This window comes from Rattus norvegicus, chromosome 2, assembly GCF_036323735.1.
Source record: "Rattus norvegicus strain BN/NHsdMcwi chromosome 2, GRCr8, whole genome shotgun sequence".
In the NCBI taxonomy this organism is placed as follows: domain Eukaryota; kingdom Metazoa; phylum Chordata; class Mammalia; order Rodentia; family Muridae; genus Rattus; species Rattus norvegicus.
Window position 1 is genome coordinate 114,450,086 of NC_086020.1, and position 24,238 is coordinate 114,474,323.

The window sequence follows — 24,238 nt, forward strand, 5'->3', positions numbered from 1 at the left end:
GCACACTGCTCTCTCAGCTCCTTCCTAGAGGGGCTTAGACCTTGCTACACACTGGCCTTCCAGAATTTCCTTTGCTACAATTGTGGCATCTTGCAGGTCTACAGAACCAGCCTGCCAGGTATGAGGGCAAGGTCTGCCACCAGCTTGAATCACAGCCGTACTGGCATCTGAGGGCTTTCGTAATGCACAGGTAAAGATGTCTCGTTGAATCTAGAATCTAAGGTCACTGCTAGCAAGCTCTAGGTTAGAAACCTTGCTTGAAGAAAACCCTGTGTGACTAGGCAATACAGCAGGACCAGATTCCTTGCTATGTGTGAATTTGTGGAGGAGAACCAGAGGAAGACACCAAGAACCTGGAAACACCAGGAATGTTTCTTGCCTGCCAAAGAAAGCCACAGGCAGTAGGGCTGTAGGGGTAGAGGTCTGCCCAAGCCTGTAGGAATCATATCATGCATCATGTGTCCCACACGAGTCATGTAACTACAGGATCGGGTGTTCTCCCTGCTGTATGTTGGCCTTTTGAAACCTTGTAAAACCCCTGGTTGAAATAGGATTGTTCACTATGTACTACTATATAATGGGAGTGCATGACTTGCTCTTTTGATTTTTACAAGGCCTCATGGTTAAAGAGTTAGGCCTAAGTCTCAGAGGAGATTTTGGACATGGCATTTTGAATAGTGTTACAAGTGTTGATACCATGGGGATGCTTGAGGCTAAACTAGATGAACTTTGTCTTGTGGGATGGCAGTCAATTTTGGGGGGAAAGGCGTCAAATGTTATAGATGCATTCTGGAATTATCTCCTATAAGCTTGTACTTTTCTGTGATGGCTGTGAAGGGAGGCCTAGGTAGTCACTAGCAGGATACTAGGGGTGGGCCTTTATCATTATAACCCACCCTCTAGCCATGCTGGGTCCTAGTTGCCCCCAGGTGTGAGTCTCGACCCTATCTTTCTGCCTTCATGAATGCCATCTAGCCTTCCCTCCTGCGATTGACTGAGCATCCCTGAAACTGAACCAAGTGTACCTTTCCTCCTGTAATTAGCTTCTGCTGCAGCTGGTGACAGGCTTAGTGACTCCTGTTTTTCTTCTCAGTATCTGTTCTCACAGTAAGAATAAATATACTTAGATATGTATAGGTATCCTATAATGGTGCATACTGTATACCTCAAGTTGGCTTTAATATACACTTATTTATTCCAAGTGTGTTATATGTGGGCATGTGTATAGCATGTTGTGTGTGTATAGGTCAGATGACACCTTCAGCAAATTGGTTTTCTCTTTGTGCCATGTGTGTCTTAGCAGCTGAACCCAGGTGGCTACTGAGCCATCTTGCTGGCCCTGAGGTTTCTTTTTAAGGGCTGTTTTTGGGTCATGAATTCCCTCTTCTGGTGTTCTGCATCTTGGAAGGTCTTGCTTCTTCTTCATTGCCAAAGACTAGCTTTGTTAGTACAGCAGCTTTAGTCTGAAGAGATTTTCTCTCAGTACCTGTAGTAGTAATCACTCCTCACCTCCTGACCTGTAGTTTCTTCTGAGCATCCTGCTACTGGTCTAACTAAAACACCCTGGATTGTGCCTGAGGCTCTCCTCTTGTGGACTTTACCTGATCTTTCCTTTGCTGTATTTCAGCACTTACATTTCACTGCAGTACTCCGTAGTAAAAATCTTTTCTGGCCACACTGCAGACCTAATATACCTCATTTACATATGTGTCTACATTTTACCTGTGATTTGAAGTCTTTTCATATTATTTCATTGAAATAGTCTGTCTTTAACTTTTTCCTTCAACTTTCAGTATTTAAAAAAGATACTGTTTGTTCATTTAATGATGTCCCAGAAGTCCTGAATACTTTCTTTGTTTTGTTTTTTTGTTTGTTTGGTTTTTTTTCAAGACATGGCTTATCTGCTAGCCCTGGCTGTCTTGGAACTTGCTCTGTAGACCAGGCTGGTCTTGAACTCCGAGGTCTGTCTACCTCTTCCAAGTTCTGAGATTAAAGGCATGTGCCACCACTGCCTGGCTCTCAATAGTTTCTTTCATGTTTTTCCCCTCACTGGGCTATCAAAATGTCTATTTTCAAGTTCAAATATTCTTTTTAAATTTAAAATAAACTGAATTAAAATATAATTACATAATTTCTTCCTTCCCTTCCCCCTCAACCCCTCCTATATTCCCACTTATTCCCTCTCAAATTCATGATCTCATTTTCTTTATTATTGTTACACACGAAGACCACACATATACATATAAATATACCTGCTGAGTCTACTTAGTGCTGGTTGCATACACCATTTCAGGCCTGAGCACTTGGGATATCCAGTTAGGGGCTCATCCCTGGGGAAGACTCATGGAGTCCTTATTTACCTGTGGCTCTTTGTCTAGGGGCGGGGCTGCATAGGGCTGTTCAATGGATGTTAGAATGTCTATTAGTGTTCTCTTTGTCTAGGGGTCGGGCTGCAAGGGACTGTTCAATGGATGTTAGAATGTCTATTAGTGTTCTCTTTGTCTAGGGGCGGGGCTGCATGGGGCTGTTCAATGGATGTTAGAATGTCTACTAGTGTTCTCTTTGTCTAGGGGCGGGGCTGCATGGGACTGTTCAATGGATGTTAGAATGTCTATTAGTGTTCTCTTTGTTTAGGCCTTGTTTCGGCAGCCATATTATAGGCCTTGTTTCGGCAGCCATATTACTGAGGCGTCCTGCATGTAGCTTCCCTGTCACTTCTAGGAGACACTCTCTCACAGCAGACTTCCTGTGTCTCAGGCTCTCACAGTCTTTCTACCTGTCTCCCATTGTGTTCCCTGAGCTGGGTTCTGGACTTGTATTGCAGATGTTATCAGTTGGGGTTGGGCAAGCATGGTTAGCTGTTCTCTTCAGTTTGATTCACTGTAGTTTTCAGCGATGGTCTTCTACCAAGAGAAGCTTCTCTCATAAAGGGTGTGGTGGTTTGAATGAGAATGGCCCCCACAGGCTCACAGATTTGAAGGCTTGGTTACCATGGAAAGGTACTATCTGAAAGGATTAGAAGGTATGGCCCTGTTGGAGGGAGTGGGTTGCTGTGGGTAGGCTTCAAGGATTCAAAAAGCCCAAATCAGGCCCAGTCTTGTTTCTCTTCCTACATTGGATAAACTTTTGCCCCTCTCCACTGGTTCCTTCCTCTGCCCAGCAATAATCATTCCTTTTCTTTACCAGGTATTTATCCCTTTAGTTTATTTGGAACTTACTGCCATAGTTAGGGTTTTCTTTAAGAGACATCATATTACCTCATTCCTTATGTTCCTACATTAAGATCTGTGTTTCTGATGGTTCAGATAGCTCTACCATTTTAATGAAGTGGCTTTATTAGTAGGCAGCTTTCTCCTGAGGATGTGTCTTGAAATATTGGTGCAATGCTGGCTTTGATTCTAGATGGCCACCATAGAATGGCATCCTAGATTCTCCTTGGCTGTGATTAATGGCTCTGCACAGGGAGTGCAGTGTGTGCTGCACTGAACCAGAACCCCACTGACCCTTCTATGAGCAGAGCAGGTACAGTACAGTGATGAAGATGATGTGCTTGTATAGTGTCAGGAACTTCAAGAGCCTTCATTGAGCCTGCACACATGTGGCTAGTCATGGTCCTAGCAGCCAGATCTTCTCAAAGGGTAATTACCCTGCTCTCCTGATTCAAGACCATGACACTGTTCTCTGTGTCACCATGCCTGTCCCTACAATGTGGGGCATTGTCTCTGGAGTCCCAAAGATAAGAATACATAGATGAGGACTCTGACTCCAAAGCCAGTCCAAGTTCAGACATCTGACTTTTCAAGCTGACTTTAGGAACAGCACCCTGAGGGCAGGCGTGGCAGTCAATGGGATATGTGATATCCTTCTCTGAAAGGAGATGATACAGATTACAGGTTTCTGATGTCAGTGAGCTGCAAACATGAAGATTATAGAAACTTCCAGGGTCAAAAATTACCAGCACACACACACTGGCCGTGTGCTGGGCCTGTTGCCCTGCAGGGAGGCTTGTCCTCTACAGCTGTGGCTATGGGCTGGCAGGTGTCGTGATTCTGTTTCTCTTCCTCTGCTGCTATCCCAGGGCTCAGATTCTCACGGGAGTTCAATGACCACTCACCTCTGAATACAACTGTGCATCTTTAGCTCTTCTCTGTAGAGGAATTCAGTGATGAACATCTCAGTCCATTGGCCAGGAGGATTATCTTTTAATCTTTAGAGCAGGTAAAAAGAAAAAATTCTTTAAAACGCTTTTAAAAGCACAGAAATTAGAAACTCATTAAGATAAAAATCTAATCATAGAACACTGAAAGAGGAAAAACCAACAGGGAAAATATTTCCAACAGATCTATCTAACAAATGGCATGTGGCCACACTATGTATACAGAGCGTTCTGGAGCAACAGCAAGAAGTAGACCCTTAATAGAATTTGCAAAACTGAAAAGACACTCAGAGGAGAAAATGCATAAACACACACCCAGCAGCATCTAGAAGCTCTCTGCATCAGTCATTAAGAAAAGCCGAAACCACAATGATGTGCAACTTCCCATCTCCCAGAATGGCTGAGTTAAAAATCAGCAATACCAAATATGAGACAAGAGGTTCAACTGGTGCTGTATTTTAGGGGTTGACTCTGCAATGTCCCCTGAAAGTTCATGTTTTGAATCCTGGCCTGGTGGGATTTGGGGAATTGACTGCATAGGAAGGCTCTGAGATCAGTAGGTCAATCCATTGACGCATTCATATCTGATGTTGTTATTGAACGGTGACAGGAACTGACGAAGGTATGGACGGACTGGACTCTGAAGGTTCTATCTTATCCTCAGCCTCCTCTGGTCTCTCTCTCTCTGCTGCCTGGCTGCCCTAAGGCGAGGGCTTTGCTTCACTGTGCTCTTTCACCCCTAACATAGGTCCAGAGACAATGAAGCCACTGTATTTGTGATAGCTAGGACCTGACAGAAAAACCTAAATGCCCTTCAGTTGATGACTAGGTAATGAAACATACATATGTATACATATACACATACATACACACACACATACACACACACACACACTATTCAGTGGAAAGAAAAGGAAATTATGAACTTTACAGGTAAATGAAGTAGAAAATATTGCAGTCACCCAGATCCAGGATGACAAATGCTGCAGGTTCTCTCTCATCTGGGGCTGCCACCTTGAACTCTTCAGATGTGAGCATACAAGCCAGAATAACTACAGAAGCCAAGGAAGTAAAAATGGACCTTAGGACTAGAGAAGGGACTCTAGAGAGACCAGAATAGAGGACACCGGTGATTTAAAGGGGGAAACAGAGAAAGAGAAGCAATAGACAGGAAAAGAGGGGTTAAATACAAAAGGAGGGAGGGAGGAAAGATAAACAACATGGGAAATGTTTGTAATAGCCATTGGGACTATTACTTTATATACAATACATATAAGTGCATAGTGGCTTGAAGGAGAATGGGCCCAATAGTCTCATACATTTGAATGTCACTATATAGTGTAACTGTTTAGGAAGGATTAGAAGGTGTGGGGGTGTTGGAGTGGGTGTGATCTTGTTGGAGGAGGTTTTCTGGTCTCTGTCTCTGTCTGTTCCCCCTTCCTCCACCTTCTCTCTCTGCTGCCTCCTGCCTGTGGTTGAGTATGTAAAGTTCTTAGCTATTCTTCCATATTCTCTGCTTCCTGCCATGATGATAATGGACTAAGAAATCCCTCAATTAAATGCTTTCTTTTCTAAGACTTGTCTTGGTCGTGGTGTCTCTTCACAGCAATAGAAGAGTAACTAAGACAAAGACACACACACACACACACACACACACACACACACACACACACACACACGCTCAAGCTACTTATGATAATGCTCTTCCCAAGAGCCACAGACTATTAACAAAGTCCCGTACCAGGCATGAGACCTCTCCTTTTGAGCATTAGTCAGAAGAGTCCAAAAGAGTCCCCCAAACAATGTATGTTATTCCTGAAACCCTCGGTTGTCTCCCAGAGTTGAAGGTAAGTTCCTTTTTCGGAAGACAATCACTTTAGAGCACAAGACCTGAAGGCCTCCTCCCCAAGGACGAGTTTTCATAGAGCTGGCGGTGCTATGAAAGCTGCCAAGAGAGGAATGCTTAAGAATCATAATGACCACCAGAGCGAGAGATCCCTAAAGGTGCAATCGTGAATCTTGACAGTAACAAAGAGCTGTCTAATTGGATATCAGGCCTGATAACAGGAGGGAAGTCATGCCTGGTAATAGAAACCTGGCCAACCATCCATGACTAGTGATAACATGGATCCTAGAGTAGAACCTACTACTACCACTTTCTAAACCAGTATAATTCGTAACTTCATCCCAAACACTTACACCCACAGTAAGTGTACCGCTCATTCTTCCCCTCATCAAAAAAAAAAAAATCTTTCTGAAGCAGAAGGAGACCATTATAGAAATCCACAACTGGTGAAATGCAGAAAACAATTGGCTGTGGGGTGCCCACTGCTAACCAATATATCTACAACACAACTCATGCCCCTAAGGTCAGGGAATGTCACAGATGATGGTGCAGAAAGAACGTAAGTGCCTGAAACTAGGAAGCCTGCTGCGAGCCTGTGTCTTATGAAGAGCTATAATGACTGCTGAGAGAAGAATTAGCTTTCCTCCAGGACGTGTTCCCTAAATGCTTATCCGACAGTAAGTGGTTCAGTGTAACACATGTACAGACAAGCAACACGAAGTGACCCTGCAGATTCCCCCCTCCCACCCCCTGTACCTCTGTGTGGGGTGTGTGTGTGTGTGTGTGTGTGTGTGTGTGTGTGTGTGTGTGTATGTGTGTGTGTAATTAAAGAAAAAGAGACCAGGAATTTGAGAAGGAGCTGGGAGGAATGAGACAGGTAGAGGGAGGCAACAGGAAATGACTTAATTACATTTTAATTGAAAATATTTTTAAAGGACTGGCAAAAGATTTAGATAGCCATTTTACCACATAAAATGATTAATAACCAGATGAAAAGCCTTCCACGTTATTCATCTTTATGAAGATGCCAATTAACTGTAATGCTATACTATCACGTACTCAAGAGAATGGCTGTGTGGTGTTTGAATAAGAACAGCCCCTACAGGCTCATATATTTGAATGTTTGGTCCCCACCTGGAGGAACTTTCTGGAAAGGATTAGGATATGTGATCTTGTTGGAGGAGGTGTGTCACTGGGAACAGACTTTGAGGTTTCAAAAGGCCAAGTCATTCCTTGCTAGCTGTCTTCTGCCTTGTGGTTTCTGTCTCAACACGCAAGCTGTCCGCTACTGCTCCAGTATCCTGCCTGCTTTGCTTTGGCTATGGAGTCTCAGAACAGCAATAGAATAGTAACACTGGAATGGGGTGAGGGTAGGGGCTCAAAAAAAAAAAAGTAGCCAAACTGGATATTGCTGAGAAAGCAAGGAAATCAAATCTCTACATATTGTTGCTTGGACTGTGCAAACGCTTTGGGAAAATATTTTTCAGGTCCTTAAAAGTTAAACATAAATTTGATTCTACAGCTACACTCTTAGAAACTCACCCAAGAGACATAAAAATAAAATCTACATAAACACATACACATAGCAGCATTTTATCATTTCCAGAAGCATCATTTGAAATAACCAACACTATATAAATAACCAAAACCCAAACTGAAACAATTCAAATGCCTTCAGTTCAAAAATAGACCCAAAATTATGTCATTTCAAAAGAGCAAATCCTTTAACAATACAAAGGGATGGCCTATTAACTGACTACTCTCCAACACAGGTTAATCTCAAAATCTGGTGTTAAGAAGTAAATCCTGGGAAGATGCCTCCTCTAATGAAGTACTTGCAATGTAAGCAGGGAGACCTGAGTTCTGACCCAGAACCGCATAAAAAGCCAGGCCTGGCAATGTGTTTGCAATACACATAGAGAGGTGAAGACAGGAGAATTCCTAGGCCAACAAAAAGCATGTCTCAAAGCAACCAAAGTGGACAGCTCCTTAAAAAAATACCAGAGGTTGTCCTCTGGCTTCCATGAGCACCCATATCTTCATACCATCTGCCATCAAAAGAAGCACATCCCCAAAACTGTATTCTAAGATTCCATTTAGACAAAAGGGATCACTGGATGCTTGGGGCTAGGAGTTGACTGACTGACATGGTGAAGTTTTGTGGACAATAGGAATTTCTAGAACTGGATTATAGTGACAGCTGTTCAAACCTCTGGAAAACACAGACTTGAGAACTTACAATGAGTGGCTTTTAATGGCATATAAATTGTACCTCAATAAGATGGTTTTTAAAGATTTATCTAAGAACGTTCCCAGTGGTTTTATTCTTGATAGCTTCTTAAAAGGGTGACAAAAAGACAAATTGATACATTGTGATCTATTCACGGAACACAGTATCAGCTGTCCATAAAAACTACTTAAGAGATGGAAAGATGGCTGGCTCAGTGGGTAAGATCTAAGAACAAATGCTGACCAACCTTGAAGACCTGAGTTCAAACCCTCAGCAATCATGTAAAAGGCTGGGTGTGGCCAGTACAGTAACCCCAGCACTGTGGGATGTTTGCTCGGGGTTGCTGGCTCTTAACCTATCTCCAGGTTCAGTGAATGAGGGGAATAAGGCAGGAAGTGATAGAGTCATGGCTCTCAACCTTCCTAATGTTGTAACCCTTTAATACTCTGTGATGATCCAAACCATAAAATTACTTTTGTTGCTACTTCATAACTGTAATTTTGCTACTGTTATAAATTGTAATGTAAAAATCTGAGTTTTCCCATGGTCTTAGATGACATTTGCCCTCCCCAAAGGGGATGTGACCTACAGGTACAACACACAGTCACAGACATGAATCTGAAAAAAAACATAACACCCCTCCCTGCTCCATTCCACCCCCCCACCTCTCTCTCTGCATGCACTGAAGTTCAAACTCTAACTGAATCACATTTGTAGATCTGACAGCTCACCTTTTCCTTATCAAAAAAATCTTAGGACACCTTCCAGAGTAAAATTTACTTAAACAAGAATCCTGTGTTCTATAACCTAATAGTCTGAGACTTACGAAGCAAAACCAAGTCTGGTCCTGATCACATCCTACAGATTTGGGGATTACAGAGTGGTCACTTCACTTCCGCAATTACTGTAGGCATGTTTTACTCCAGTGCCTCAGGACACATGAGGAAAGTCTAGACTGCACACAGCACACACACGGTCAAAGAGGCCACTTCCTACTCAGTGGTATCTATTACCATTTTGGACTCAGCCAAGAAAGAACTGCCATCACAGCAACTGCCTGCTCCTCTGTCACGTATGTCCCCTCCTCCAATCACCTTTGAATGAGCCAGTTCTGGAGGCAAGATAAAACTGGAGACATAAGCTCTGGGGTACCATTTGCCATAGACCACGTCACACAGGCCTAGGCTAGTGTGGGGCACGCACCTGGAGCACGTATTAAAGCAGTCATATTTTTGGCCCAATAGCAGTATTCCAAGAATTAACTAAAAGGAAGTAAGGAAGGAACCTCTTTGTGACAAATGTGACCCACTCATTCTGGTGAATTTCCAACAGCCATAAAACACCCTGCAAAGAATCAAAACAACCTATTAACAATAGGAGTCAGTCAGTGAACTATGACACAGTCAGTAGACAGACTACTCCCTGAAGCCATGAGATGCATGCTCCAGGGAAAAGTGGACAAACAGGAAAACACTGTCACATAGTGTTCGGTGACAGAAGACAAAGCCATGGAGAGCAAGGCCATTCACGGGCAGGGGTGACAGAATTCCCCTAGACTCCCAGACAGTAAAAATATTTGTGTAAAGCTTTGAGAAGAAAGGCCTACATCACTGGCAGGATCATGGCAGTGCACGACATAATTCTCAGACTTAAACATCATGTAGTTGAGTGAAGAATCATGATTCAGTATGTTGAGATTGCCCTGAGAGTCTACACTCCAGAAGTTCCCAGGCAAGGCTCTCCTGCCACATACCTCTGACAGCCATCTCTGGGTGGGGAGAGAATCATTATTACACATTTATTTTCTACACCATCTGACATTTCCCATAAAGAACAATACTTTGTAATAATGAAGGGAATTTTTTCTTCAGAAACTGAACCTAGTGGTTTTTACGGCATCCTATTTTGAATACTGTGGAACTGGATCAAAAGCTTATTACATCCGATACAGAAGACTTTACAACTAAAAATGAGCAATGGCTCGTTTTTATTTTATTATTATTTTAGTTCTGGGGTTCAAACCCAGGGCTTTGCACATGCTGAGACACCTCTGTCGTTATGCTACAACCCCAGGCCTCTAAGTTTATAAGAGAATGGTTGAGAATTGCTGGAAGAAGATGACACTGTTACCATTTACAAAGGCATGGGGAAAGCAAGATGGTAAACTTTAGTCACAGCATGACAACTAGGTTAAATGCTAGCACTGTTTGTAAAATGTTAAATGCACTAAGTTTGGGGGAAAGTTGGGTTACACCTGCGATCCCGGCACTCAGGAGCAGATAGATGCCAAAGCATCACCTTGAGTCTGAGGCCCCCTATGGCTTACAGACTGAATGTGTCTCAAAACGAAAGGCAAATGGAGAAGGAAATCCAACAAAATGTTAGTATCTGTGGCTCCCTGGGTGGGGGAGGGTAAGGCATGTGTATTAGTCAGACTTTGCTACTGTGACAGAATTAGCAGGAAAGAGATGGTTCTGTGTGTAAAAATGTACAAATCTGGTAATCTGAGTTCAAACCCCAGAACTGATTCTCTAGTCCTCTGACTTCCATATATGTTCCCTGGCATTCATACACCCACACCAAACACACACACATGCACATGCACAGGCACCATGCCCACAAATACACATACATAAGCACATGCCCACTCATGCATGTGCTCGCGCACGCATGTGCGCGCACACACACACACACACACACACACACACACACACACACACACACACACTGTGATAATAACAATGATATGGAAGTTCACTAGTGAAGGGTTCCCTGTTCTTCAGTGTTTGTTCCACTTGGGCCCTAAGCCCATACTTGGTTGCTCTCCTACATGTCCTCTCTGGAAACACTGTCACAGTCATAGCAGAGACCTGCTTCAGTAATCCCTAGGCATCTCTACATCTAATCAAGCTGTCAGTCAAGATGACTGATCATCACATCAGGTGAACAGACTCCTCTCACCAGCACATACCCTACAACTGAAAGGCAGAGCTTAGCATGTACAAGGATGACACCAATTCATCAAGTATTTACTAATAAGTAAATAAACAAACAAATGAAATTGCTTCTTTTTAAACCTATAGAATAGTAAAGAATTGAAGGAAGGCAGGGCTAGGATCGGGAGGCCAGGATGCCCGTGGAGAGTGGCAGGGTAAGGGGAAAGAAGGGAAACCATTCAAGGCTTGGGAAGATAGGACCAGGTTTAGTTCTGTTAACTGAGGAGTAGGGTGTCTTCCTAGAACAGCTGGCTGGATGCAGGGCAAAGGCCAAGGCCTAGTGAGATGTGCTGCGTTGCTGGTGCTCTGGGCCTGACCCTGAGGCACAGCTGAGGTTCAGAACATGTCACTTTTCCTCCCTCAGCATTTGCTGACTGGGTCGGGACACCAGCTGTGAAGGGAAGGGCTCTCCTCTGCAGAGGGAATCAGCTGTTCCTCCATTCATACAATGCTGCTAGCCTCTGAGCTAGCAAGACCTTCAGTCATGCAGGTACTCAAAGACATAAGGAATGGGCACTCACGCCACCATCTCTGATAAAGAAGATGGTCCCCAGTCTGTGTGCCCATTTCTAGGCTCACTTCTCACCAGAAACTCAGTTCACTCTCCTCTCTCCTCTCTCTCCTTACAGGCAGCAAAAGGCAACAGTGACAGATGCTGGCAAAGCCCATTACTGGATGAAGGTCAAACCAGACAGCCTTTTAAGAGGATAGAAAAATGTTTAATACTTAAAGTATAAATATTAGTTAATAATGTAATACTTTTCCAAGTTAAAAGTAAACCGCACAACTGCTCCACAGTACCAGACTGTGAGCGAGGACTTCTGGGAACAAGCTGTGTGCAGAGCCTGTGGGACTGATTCAGTCAGCGCTGTGGGGACATTGGAACGCTGGAGAGGCAGAACTAATTACAATGATGCTGGGCTACCTTTAACCCCTAAATATCGGTCCTTGTCTACCTCTGTGTCTGGTCACATCCTGTGACTAACAGAAAAAAAGACCTTGGAATGTGTGAACAGACCTAGAGTCCTCAGCAGTAAAGGACCTGGAATGACAGTGTCTGACAGCAGATGCTGGCGCTCATAGCACAGTTCTCCCCGACTCGCTACAACCCTACCTGACAGAGCCACGGACGCATTTGGAAAGAATCTTGATTTATGGCTTTCTTTGTTCTGTTACTATAAAAGTCTCATAAAGCTGCTTCCCTACTAAAACACAGGATTTGTGATCCCAAACCATGGTCACTCATATCTGCCTCCAGAATAAACTCTCTCTTGTTCTCTTTGAGGTGGGAGTTGTGTTTTCTCATTGTCAGGGGCAAGTTGGATGGGGTCCTCACTGTGCCTGTGTCAGGATTTCATAGAATGCTCTTGACCCTCGTGACACCTGTGAGGCATGTGTAGCCCCAGTTGGCACAGGAATCATCAGAGATTCAGACAACTCAACCCCTAAGGCCCTGCCAGAGGCTCCTGTGCCCAGTTCTTATTCTTTATTGACAGCCTGTACTTCCACAGCCGGGGAGGGGGGGGTTAGGGAGCATTTGCTCCTCGTGAACACGTTTGGGGGTGAGGTTGGGGTGTTCCATGACTTTCACAGTCAGGGAGGCTTTTCATTCCCAGGTGACAGAGCCAGGGCCTGAGTTCAGAGTCAAGGACACAGGTGCAATACTTTCACATTCAAAGCTGCCAACGCATGAAGCCCACACACCATTTGTCAGAGAGGTCATGGGGCAGCACACAGAACCCCCTAAAGAGAGGTCAGAGCTGGAAAGCACTTTTAACTTTCGGTCTTCCTTCTAGCTTTATGGTGTGGACAAAGTCTACACAAAGTGTGGTGGTTTCAGTATGTGTAGCCCATGGGAAGTGGCACTATTAGGAGGTGTGACCTTACTGGAGGAGGTGTGACCTTGTTAGAAGAAGTATGCCACTGGGTAGGTCCCCACACACCCTGTCCTCACTCTGGCCTGTTCTGTCTTGCTTTTGCTTGCTCAAGCCAATGGTCAGTCCACCCTCTTTTACCTGGGCAATGAAATCATAACAGAATACACAGTCAAAACTTGAATTGTAGAATTCTAGAAAGGTCTACCAGCAGCCTGCTGGCCTGCCACTTACAAAACATCTGTGTCTATAAGCTGGGCTCTGGTCTGTAGGCTCATGTCTCTAGGTCTAAGAGAGACATTCCATTTGCAGCCCTTGCTTATGCATTAGGACACACCTACAGCGAGTCTACTGGCAAAGTCCTCAAGGCAGCGCCTTGTCTTCCCCCAAACCACTCCACAGGCTCACATCTGAGGGTGCCCTGTCTGTGGACCCAAGGACTATGAGGAAGGAAACCATTTTCTCAACAGAACCTTAACTGTGAGGAAACTGCAGATACAGCAGAGATGAGAACATCAATCCTATAAGCCTTAACAGAAAGTTTCAAATTGAGGAAATTGAAGCATCTGGAAGACTGAGCTGTGGGCAAGTGTGTCAGTTCCCATTTAAGCTGAGCCTTCTGAGACACCATGCCTAAGAGACTTGCAGTTAGCAGGAGTCAGGTGGGCAGAACAGAAATAGGGAGAAGGCAAATCCTGGCAGCCCCTCAGCACATCTGGGATTTAGCTCAGGGTGATTTCCGGAACCTAGTCTCAGGCTGCATCTCCCAAGGCACATAAGCCCTACCTTCTAACTTACAAGGAGGTTCTGATGACCCACTCTGGGCACTCCATTCCCATGAGGCTTCCAACACTGATGTCACCTCTGCAAAACTAAAACCAGAAAAGCACTGAGTATGAGGAAATGGACACTGTTCTAGTTAGGGCTCTCAATGGGATAAACACCATGCCCAAAGCAACCTGGGGAGGAAAGGGTTGATTCCAGTTCACAGCTTGTAGTCCATCATCCAGGGAAATCAGGCAGGAAGTAAAGCAGAGACCATGGAGGAATGCTTCTTACTGGCTTGCTCAGTTTGCTCTCTTATACACACTAGGACCAATGACCCAGAGCTGGCACCACCCGCAATAAGCTGGGCCCTCCCACCTCTGTCTTTCCCACAGACCAATCCAGTGGGGGCATTGTTTTTTGTTTTTCAAGTAAGGCTTCTTCTTTCTAAATGATTTGAGCTTCCAACAAGTTGACATAAAGCCAGCCAGTACAGCAGCCTAACATGTTCTCTTGACATAGGCACCTGTAGTATAGAGTTCAAGCCTTTTCACATTCTCAGAAGGCAAGAGCCTCTGAACTTGTCTTTGGTTGGCCCTTTAATTTTTTTTTTCTGGTGCTTGAGGGCTAGGGAAATGGCTTAGTGGTTAAAGCACTTCCTGAGTGAGAAGCAGGACTTAAGTTTCAATCTCTAGAAGCCACATCAGTAACAGGTGGCATGATAGGCAGCCTGCAGCTCCAGTCTTACAGGGTGGGGACAGGGGATCCCTGGAGCAACCTGACTAGCTGAGTAGCCACACTGGGGAGTTCTGTGTTTGACTGAGACACCCTGACTAATAAATGAGGTGGAAGAATGATTGAGAATCAATCCTGACATCAGTCTGAGGCCTCCCCATGCATGCAAACATACATGCCCAGTTGTCATTCTATGGTGTGCCCCTACGACATGTACACAGGCATATACATACATACATACAGATATATACATATGCATACACACACACACATATATATATATATATATATATACACACATACATATATATGTATATATATTACATGTACATTCATGCAAACAAAAATAAAAACAATGTCTTACTGTGGAACCCAGGGCCTGGAGGATATTAGGCAAATACTCTACCACTGACTCTAGCCGCTGTATTTATTTGTTTGCTTGAGATAGGGTTTTGCTATATGGCCCAGGCTAGCCTTGAATTTGTTTATTCTTTTGCCTCAGCCTCCAGAGTTACCGAGACTCTAAGCATGTGCTCCACACTTGATCGGCTGTAATACCACCTCATTGTTACTTAGAATTACTTCATTTTGAGATGGAGGGCCTAGCCAAGATCTTTCCACCTTAGCCTCCGGAGCTGCCATCTCTTGGGTCCAAACCTGATTGGTCAGTGCAAGCTCAGTTTTCCTGTTTAACTCTGAGCTGGTCGAATAAGACATTTCTGTTGGTTGGATATGATTCATGTGCCCAGTGTGTCGCCATGGAAGTGTGGTGAGTTTGTACTCTCAACCTAGCACCTAGATTGCAGCTGGTGCATGATGAGAATTGTGGGATACTGGGTGACACTGAAGATAGCCTGGGAAGTGTGGACCTCACTTCTCTCGGAGAGAAGGGCCACTCTCAGTACTACTGTGACAGGTAGTTAGATTCTACATTTGATAAAAGGCACCAAGACTTGCAGAGTAAATAAATGCAGGCTGAAAGCCAAGCACCAGGCTTCCTTTGCTTCGGTTCGGATACCCCGTACTCTGCACATGCATGTTACTTACTCCAGGAGCAGCTGTTTATCTAACCTAGTTCATTCCCTTCAGGACAGAAGACACCCAGGAACTTGGAAGCGTCCTCACACGACAGACTACCCTCAGCTAAAAGCAATGTCTCTTTAGAGGGAGGCTCCTCTGAGATCACAAGTAATCGCCCTGCAGGAACCAGACTGCTCCCCTAAAATGACAAGAGTGACAGCAAGTTCTTTGGCCCACATTGCAGAACAAGATGAGACACTGTCAGCCAGACCACACCTTGATCAGGACAATGCATTCACATCTCTTGCCCTTACCCCAATTCCTTCTCCATTTAAACCTAAAGTTCATGGTTCCCTGAAGATGAACTTGGGGCTGCTGGACCCCTTTGTCCCTTTTCCCAAAATGGTGACTGAATCCCCCTTTTCCGTTGTTTTATCATTGCTTGCTTTTTTATAATTGTAATATTGGAATGTGTAGGGGGTGGAGGGGGGTTAAACCTAACTGCTGAGCTCGGGCTTCTGCCCTGAAACTCTAGTCACACTACTCTACCTGCTACAGGCTGTAAAGCTAAGCAGTAAACCTTCCAAGCACGATTCCCTTCTGCAAAATGGGCTGTAATACCCTGTGTACGACAGATTTGTGAGAGGCATGGTTGGGTGGATCGGTGGGTAAACATGAGGAAGCAAGTTCAGATCCCCAGAGCACCTATAAAAAAGCCGGGTGTGGTTGGGTGCAACTCTAACCCTAACACTGAAGCTGGGGTGGAAATGGGTCGATCCTGGGACTTTCTACTTTGCTGGCCTAGTTGAAATGGTGAGTGTCAAGTTCAGTAAGATCATCTTTCAAAAACCAAGCTAGAGAGAGACGGAGGAAGAGGCCTGACATCAACCTCTGGCCTCTAGAGACACGAACAGGTGAGCACACCATTGTATATACACATAATCACCCCACTGCTCCCCCAGACAACATAGATGAAGCCAGGCAAGATGACCATGCCTGCAACCCCAGCAGAACCCTGGGTTTACACACAGCTCCGGGGTAGCCTGGGATACACACTGAGGCCCTGGGCTACAGAGAGAAACTCTCTCTCAAAAGTTAAAAAAAGTGTATAATAAATAAAAAGAATAGCATGGACTCTTAGTTAAAGTTTTCTTCTTCCAATGACTTGAGAGGTTGAGAATGCAGCCTTGTCTTCCATGCAGTAAACCATGGGTTAATACCCAGAACCAGATAAAACCTGAAAGTGGGAATCGCAGCAGGAGGCAAGTATGGCAGGCCTCCAAGGTCATCTCAGGTACATGCAGAGTTTGAGCCTAGCCTGGCTTCCATGGACCCTTTATTAGAAAAATAACAGCAACAAAAGAGGGCTGCAGAGAGGCCCAGAGATTTAAAGCACTTGCTGTTCTTCCAGAGAACCCAAGTTTGATTCCCAGCATCCTTGTTATGTAGCTCACAAGCATCTATAGTTCCAGCTCCAGGAGATCCAATACCCTCTCTGGCCACTTCTGGCATCCCCCTCCCCTGCCAACAAATACACAGAAATACACACATATGTATAAATACAAATAAATCTTTTAAAAAAGAAAAAAAAATGACTTGAAGCTAACTTTTGGCTCTCTTAGATGTCAATGTCACCCTTAGCTGAAAGCCAAAATAGCCCTCTACCGCACTCTCAGGAGGGGTGACATGGGTCAGATGAGACTTATATATTGAAACACAGAAATGTTGCATGCTGCTGACTGGAGTGCCATACCTCTCCTCTCAATTCTAGGCCAACAAGGGAGCAATCTGCCTTTCTACTGTTTTTATCCCCTTTAGCCACACAAATTAGGGTAGAGATGGTGTCATATTTGTGGTAATTCCTTATAATGGCTTTTAGCAGTATCCTCTATCAGAAAAGAGGAAGCATCAGGCCACTCCCTGGTCACTTAGAGACTTGGCAACTTTTTCTACTTCTTCTTTTTAGAGGATTAGGGAGAAAACTGACTTGGAATAGCGATGTAAGTGATTCCGTGCTAGGGAGACACTAGTGTCTCCAGGTTATCAGACTACTATCACCTTTTCTTTTAAAACGTTAGCCTGTTTAACAGGCTTTAAGGATCCTAAGCTTGATGATCTCCAAGGAGAAGATACAAAAGGCCATCCTGAACTGGCCAATGGTGTTCCATAGATCCCCAAACCCTCCAGGCTATTGGCAATGCAACTGGTGACTCTTCAGAAATTGACCCAAGACCCTATTGCTGAAAACACTGCATGCTACGTCATGGAACATGGGGAAATCCAACTGGTACTCAACTGGGAACTGCACCCCAACTGACTGGCTTTCATACAGCTACAGAGTACTATGCATACTACCAGAGGTTCAAGGTCATCCAACTATGAGCCCTAAAAACTACAATCATAAGTTGTCCGACAAGATATGCCCACTGGTTAGCACAGATTCTGGGAGTGACCAACTACTCACTGTCTGATTGTATCTAAGGCTCACTCCGTGAGATGGACCACAGAGCTGGCACTGCTAACTGGGCCCAGACCTGTGACTTGATGGGTCCCAGAGGAGAACCTGATACTATTATTCTGCCAAATAGATAGAGTGTTAAAACAACTCCTAGTTAACTTATGGCTATTCCCACAGATTAGTGCATCTCTCATCCCTTCAGAGAACCAATAATGGCAATTAACACAGAGATCCTCAACTGGTTAACATGCAGAGAAGAAGATACTGTGAAGTGCTCAGCTATAAATGAGATATTTATATCAAACTCAATGACCAGGGATCTTCAAAGAAGAAGGGACAGAAAGAAAAGTGGTGGATAATTTGAGAGACACAGTGTTTTCAAGATCCAGCAGGGCAGTAACACATGACTCATAGCATTTGTGACAACATGCGCAAGACTACACAAGCTCAAGCCAGAAAAACTGCCTGCACGGAGGAGGGAGGGCAGAGCATAAAACCCCACTACCAGTGAGAGCCACTAGGATTTGGTAGCTGCTAGGAGAGGGAGAGTTGGCTTTTTTAAGTTGTGTGACTCTCGGTAGGTCAACCACATTACAGGGCAGAGCCCATACCCAAGAGTAATTGGATAAATAAATTGGACTGGATAGGGGGAGGAGGAGGGGGAGGAAGTGAAGGAAGAGGAGGCAAAGGGGGAGGACAAAGAGAAGAAAGAAGAAAGGGGAGAGGAGGGAGAGAAAGAAGAGGAAAAAGAGGGGGAGAAAAAGGAGGAGGAAAAGAATGAAGAGGAGGAGGAGGAGGAGAACAACAACAACAACAACAACAACAACTAGAAGTTGGGTGGGTAGGAAGATAAAGGTGAGGAGGGGGCCAAGGGTGGATGGGGTCAAAATATATGAAATTCTCCAAGAATAAACATTTTTATAATGTGGGTGTTTGTGTAGGAGTTAATTCACTTAGCAAACTGCTTTACAGATGTATCTATGCTATGTACGTCACTTAGTACTACATATCGGTATCTTTCTTTGCATGAATATAATTTGTCAATCCATTCACCCACTGATAGAGAACTGTGATCCTTCAAGGTTGGGGATAGTTTTAAATAAACTGTCTTAAGCAGTTGTGTACATTTTAAAAAAAATCTACTCTGTATCTATCAAAGAAATAGGCCCACAAAGAATGCTGACGCCTGACATGGGTAAAGATGCTACCTCAGCAAACCACTGGCACTCTTCCTTTAAAACGGACGGATCCTTTAAGTGCCCTCTCTCAGCCAGGTAACAGAGGACAGAGACATTGGGGTAACCTGTAGCCCAGGTCTCCTTTACCTACGGAAAGGAATGTTAGCTTATAGTTGATGTCCACATGTTCTAGCCTTTATATCCTAACCCTCCATAAACTGGAGATGGTCACAACAGTGGAGGTGAAAAGGGAAACATACCTCCCACCTCATCTGACAAAACCATAAAGGAACCTATCAATGCTTGCCTAATTTCTCAGAAGCTAAGGTAGTAGACTTATGGATCTAAGTGCCTGGCAACCATCGCATATTTATTTTATTCATGCAAAGAAAACTGAATCAGACACCAAACAATTTTACTGAGGTATCGTGGACCAAACTTCCAGAAGGGAAACAAAACACTCCACTATATATGTAAATGGTTTAATGGACTAGAACTCTGTGACTGCAGATGAATATGGTTTAATTGACGAGAACTCTGTGACTGGGGAACTAGAATGTTGTAGATCTAGAACCAAACCATTTTGTGCTATCTTTAGTTGGCTTAACAACCACTCATTGTCCTATTCTGTCTGACCCAACATCTTTGTGACTATCAAGTAAAGTCGTTTGGAATGTATTAACTTAGTAGGACCACTAGCTTCCACTACCCGAGTGTTAGGGACATATCAGACAGTATCCGAGGCCCACGGCAAGGCTTTTGCCTCTTTGCTGTGATAGCCTTCTCATGTTTCCATCAATGTATAATTTAAATGATTTATCTTATGATTTCTCTTGTTCTGTAAATATAAAAAATCATGATGAAACAATTTCCACATTAGAATGTGTTATTTGGGCCAACCTGAGTATCTGTTCCTAGGCCACAATTCATTTTGACTCAAGAATGAGGTATCCCTTCGAGGTGATTCTCCTAACACTTCATCAATCACAGGTGAAGGGTCACAGGCAGGGTGTTATGCAGTGCCTTTCTTTAATGCAAAGGAGTCGGCATTCCCTTCTTTGTTTACCAAACTTCAGCCCTTCCCTCTTGGGATCCCACCCTTTCACAATCTGCCAGGCAGACATGGTAGAACACATTAAGAATTACAGTATAGAACCCAGAGAAAAAGAACTAAGCTAGACGAACACAAACACCTCTCCACACAGATAAGAAGAGCAGCATAGCATGGACCATGTAACACTGAAGGAGTCAGCTCTTGGCTGGATATTTGTTTTATGATCCTGGAAGTGGAGTAAATATGGAAAACAATACAGATCTTTTTCAAGGATTAAGTACATCCCCGCTCATCTTATGCTATCTCCATCGTTGAATAAACTCTTGACATGCAGAATATCACAGAAGTGCATGTGATGATATAAACAGACCACATGGATGTTCACTACTCTGGTCTCTTTTGGGGAACGGAGGGGTCCTGGACACCCAACCCAGGCCCTGGAGCATGCCAGGCAAATGCTCTGCCGCTGAGCCACACCGGAAGCCTAGGCTGTTTTTCTGCTGAGTGTAACTTAGAAGGGATTTGAGCCATTGGAAAAAATGCTAGCACATTTGATACAAAACTGCCTGACTGGAGGCAGCCTAGCCCCTTCATGGTGTGTGTGTGTGTGTGTGTGTGTGTGTGTGTGTGTGTGTGTGTGTGTGTAAAGCTGAGCCAGCACCTACCTGCATCAACTTGATCTACTTAACATAACACTGTGCCTTCATGTGTGTGTGTGTGTGTGAGAGAGAGAGAGAGAGAGAGAGAGAGAGATCTTTTCAATCAGTCTGATGAGGCAATATTCACATCTAATTTATAAAAAATAATTATATTTGGTAGTCTCTGAAGCTAGAATCACCTGTGGTGACTTGCCTTCTGAGGGGAAAGATAGTGGTGTGACTTTTAAAGGGAAATGTCAAACAAATGCAAAAATAGAGTAAGGACTTGGATGCTTAACATCCTTCTTTGGCTGTCAATCTTTCATGGCCCAGTGTACTCCAGCAGCCCCAAAATGAAACAATCCTCAATTTATATTTCAACTTCAGTCAGTAATTCTAAAAAGATCAGTTTTTAAACAACGTAATTGTGGAGCTAGCCAAGATGGCTCATGGACTAAGGGCTCTTGTCATAAGCCAGAACACCTGAGAAGCAACCACTAACACCCAAGACTATTCCCGAAAGTTGTCCTCTTTAACATGTGTACACACAGGAAGACAGAGCACAGACATACAGACAGAGATGTTTTAAAATGGTAAAATACAATTATAATACCCTTTCAAAAATTAAAAGTATTTCCTCAGATTCCAGAACATTCCAAAACCAGGGCACAGTCAAGTTCCACAAGTTTTGCTCTGTTAGGTCTCTGTTTTACCTGAAATTATCATAGGAGCCTACCCCTGTTAACTTTAAGAACTTGAGTCAAAAGGAAACGCTAGGTATAGGCTGTGCCAATGTGTGCTTGTATACATTTATAAATATAAAGCACCACTTTTCGCGTGTCCTTTGTCATCGTAGGTAAGATCTATCTCTGGGATCTGAGAACAATGCCCTAATCAGATCATTTGCACAAATTAGGGACGAAGCGGGCGTATTTCCTTCTCCTTCCTTGTAGACAGGTGGGTGTGGTAGCCTCCGCAAGGGAACAGGGACATGGTGGAGGGTTGCCACTGTTTGGCCACCACTGCAGAACGTGGGAAGTTGCTTCAGCCTGGCTCCCCAGGGCGGGTCCCCGAGCCAGCTGCCGAGTTCCAGTACCAACCGCCCTGCAGAACAACTGTGACCCGGGGCTCCCTGACCGGGTTCAACGGCTCGGCATGTGCCGAGAAAGTCAGCGAGGAACGCCACACACCCACCTCACGCCTCTGCCTGCTGCAGAAGCAGGCTCGGAACCGCCTCGTGGGGACCCAGCACCCGTGGGACACTGCCCCTCGTCCGCCACAGACGTCCGCAGAGCTTCGCGCTCCGCTCCGCGGCGTCACCCTGCGTCCTAGGAAGGGAAGCCTCGTCGTGACGCGACAGGCCAGTGGCCTCCACAAGTCGTGCGCTCACCTCCGCTAGCACTCGTCAGCCCCCGCGAAGCACGAGTGGTCTGAAGCCACCAACCTCCGTGACTGACTGAGGGGCGGAGCCGCGCGTCGCTCACCTCCGCTCCCCCCGCCCACCTCCGCTCCGCCCGCCCCAGGTGAGCCTCCTCAAGGGGGCGGGGCGAGGGGCGGGGCGAGGGGCGGGCCACGCAAGGCTCACCTCCGCTTTCCCCGCCCGCCCCGCCTCCTGTCCGTGGTTACCGCCAGAATAATTTGGATACTCTTTTTGCTCTTAGCCTAGCCGGGCCCTGAGTGCTCTAGGTAAGGTTCGTGAGTCACCGTGGTCACTCTTCTGGCTCATACTGGAAAAAACAAAACAAAACAAGCTCTAGTTTCCAATAGCTTGCAAGCGCGCACTCCCGAGCTGACTGTGTAGGACGCCCCCGTGGGTTGGGCGACCAGAGGCGACCCAGTTGACCAATTGAGTAGGCAGAAGACTGCCTAGCCTAAGATGCACCCAACATGCTGTTGCTCTGTTTCTCAAGTTTAATTTTTGGCAATTGTCTGCAGATGAGTATGTTCCCGAGGCTACAAGACTCGAGCCGCTAAGCAGCTGCCTTGGTGCACCATAAATTCTGATTTTTCAAAATCAAGACCTGCAATAACATACATTGAAATTCTTTCTCTGCCGGCCAGTGTTAATTCAGCAAGTATTTGTTGAGAACCTATGGGTTGTTAGTCATTTAAACATTTAACACAGGGCACGCTCGCTTGCCTCCCACTGCTCTCCAAGCGGATCCATGAGTAGAATTGTAGTCTGGGCCTTTCTACCTCCCGGTGGGGCTGAACTGACCTTGCCAGGACCTCAGAAATGGCCTGACAGGGTAGTAAAGGCCCCTTGGGTGTTAAAAGTGGGCTGTAAGGGGAATTAGGGTTTGCCCACCTCCCAGTTCAGAGGAAACACCCTAGAAGAAAGAAGAGATGATGAAATCAAGGGAGGCTGTGAGGTGTTTCAGCCCAGAGCTCCCCTGGGGGCAGAGAAGTAGGTGTGCAGTTCATGGACCTAAGAAAAACAGCAGCCACCATCTGTGGAGTGTGCACATCAGACAGAGCTAGCCATACATCTCTTTAACTGTATTCCAACCTTGCACACTAGGCTTAGCAGAGCAGACAATGCAATCCATCCGTGGACTGGTACCTTGCTAGCAGGGGACTAGAAGAGTCGCTCCTAGGAGCCGGCCTACACTCTCCCAGTGCCTTTCTCAATGGTCCAGGAGGCCGAGCTGGTCTTCACATGCTCCTAGCATTCCCAAGTACCTCCGCATGCCCGTTCTCTCCCTCCATCCCCAAATATATTATTATTATTAATAGCTGTCCTTAGACCTTTCCCATTTAGAAGTTAGGATGACTACATACCAGATTCCTTCTGTATTTTGGCAGACTCGTTGCTTCCCAGTTTCTCCTCTTCTGTAATAATGGAACTGAAGGGGAGCCCACAGCCTCTTCTGCCTCCCTTTTGACAAAATTCAGGCAGAAAAGTGCTGTGATGGTTAAGCTGACCTCCAACTGGATTGGTTTGGAACTACTATGGAAGCATAGCTCTGGGTGTATCTGGGAGGCTATTTTCTGAGAAGCTCCATGGAGGTGGGAAGACCCACCCTGAATGTAGTGTAGCACCATCCTTGTGGACTGGGGTCTCAGATTGAGTGAAAGGGAGAAGTTGAGCTGGGTTTTTCTCTCCCTGTTACCTGACTATAGCTGACATCTCTGCTGCCTGAAGCTGCTTTGGGGAAGTACTTTGTCACAGGAACCAAGAAATGAACTGAGGTAGGAGCCCAGGCCTCCTAGAAGCCTGCATCAGAGGTTTTGGTCCCAACTGCCTTGCCTCTAAATTGTCAGATGTCTACAAGAGACATACGCTGT

The 24,238-nt window shown here is 45.1% G+C and overlaps 1 protein-coding gene across 12 annotated transcripts in view; it reads right to left on the minus strand.

Annotated features, from left to right (window-relative positions):
* Gpr160 (G protein-coupled receptor 160) overlaps nt 1-24,238 on the minus strand; it is a 77,507-nt gene that overhangs the window by 36,002 nt on the left and 17,267 nt on the right. For 4 of the 12 annotated variants that reach the window (XM_063282358.1, XM_039102868.2, XM_063282359.1 and 1 more), the window contains exons 1-2: nt 22,341-22,478; nt 4,115-4,207 (exon numbers count right to left, since the gene is read on the minus strand). The gene's annotated coding sequence lies outside the window, so the exon portion shown is untranslated. Of the gene's footprint in view, nt 1-4,114; nt 4,208-22,144; nt 22,284-22,340; nt 22,479-23,731; nt 23,829-24,238 lie in introns of those variants that run through there. The other 8 variants (XM_008760935.4, XM_039102865.2, XM_039102866.2 and 5 more) reach the window with 4 other exon arrangements.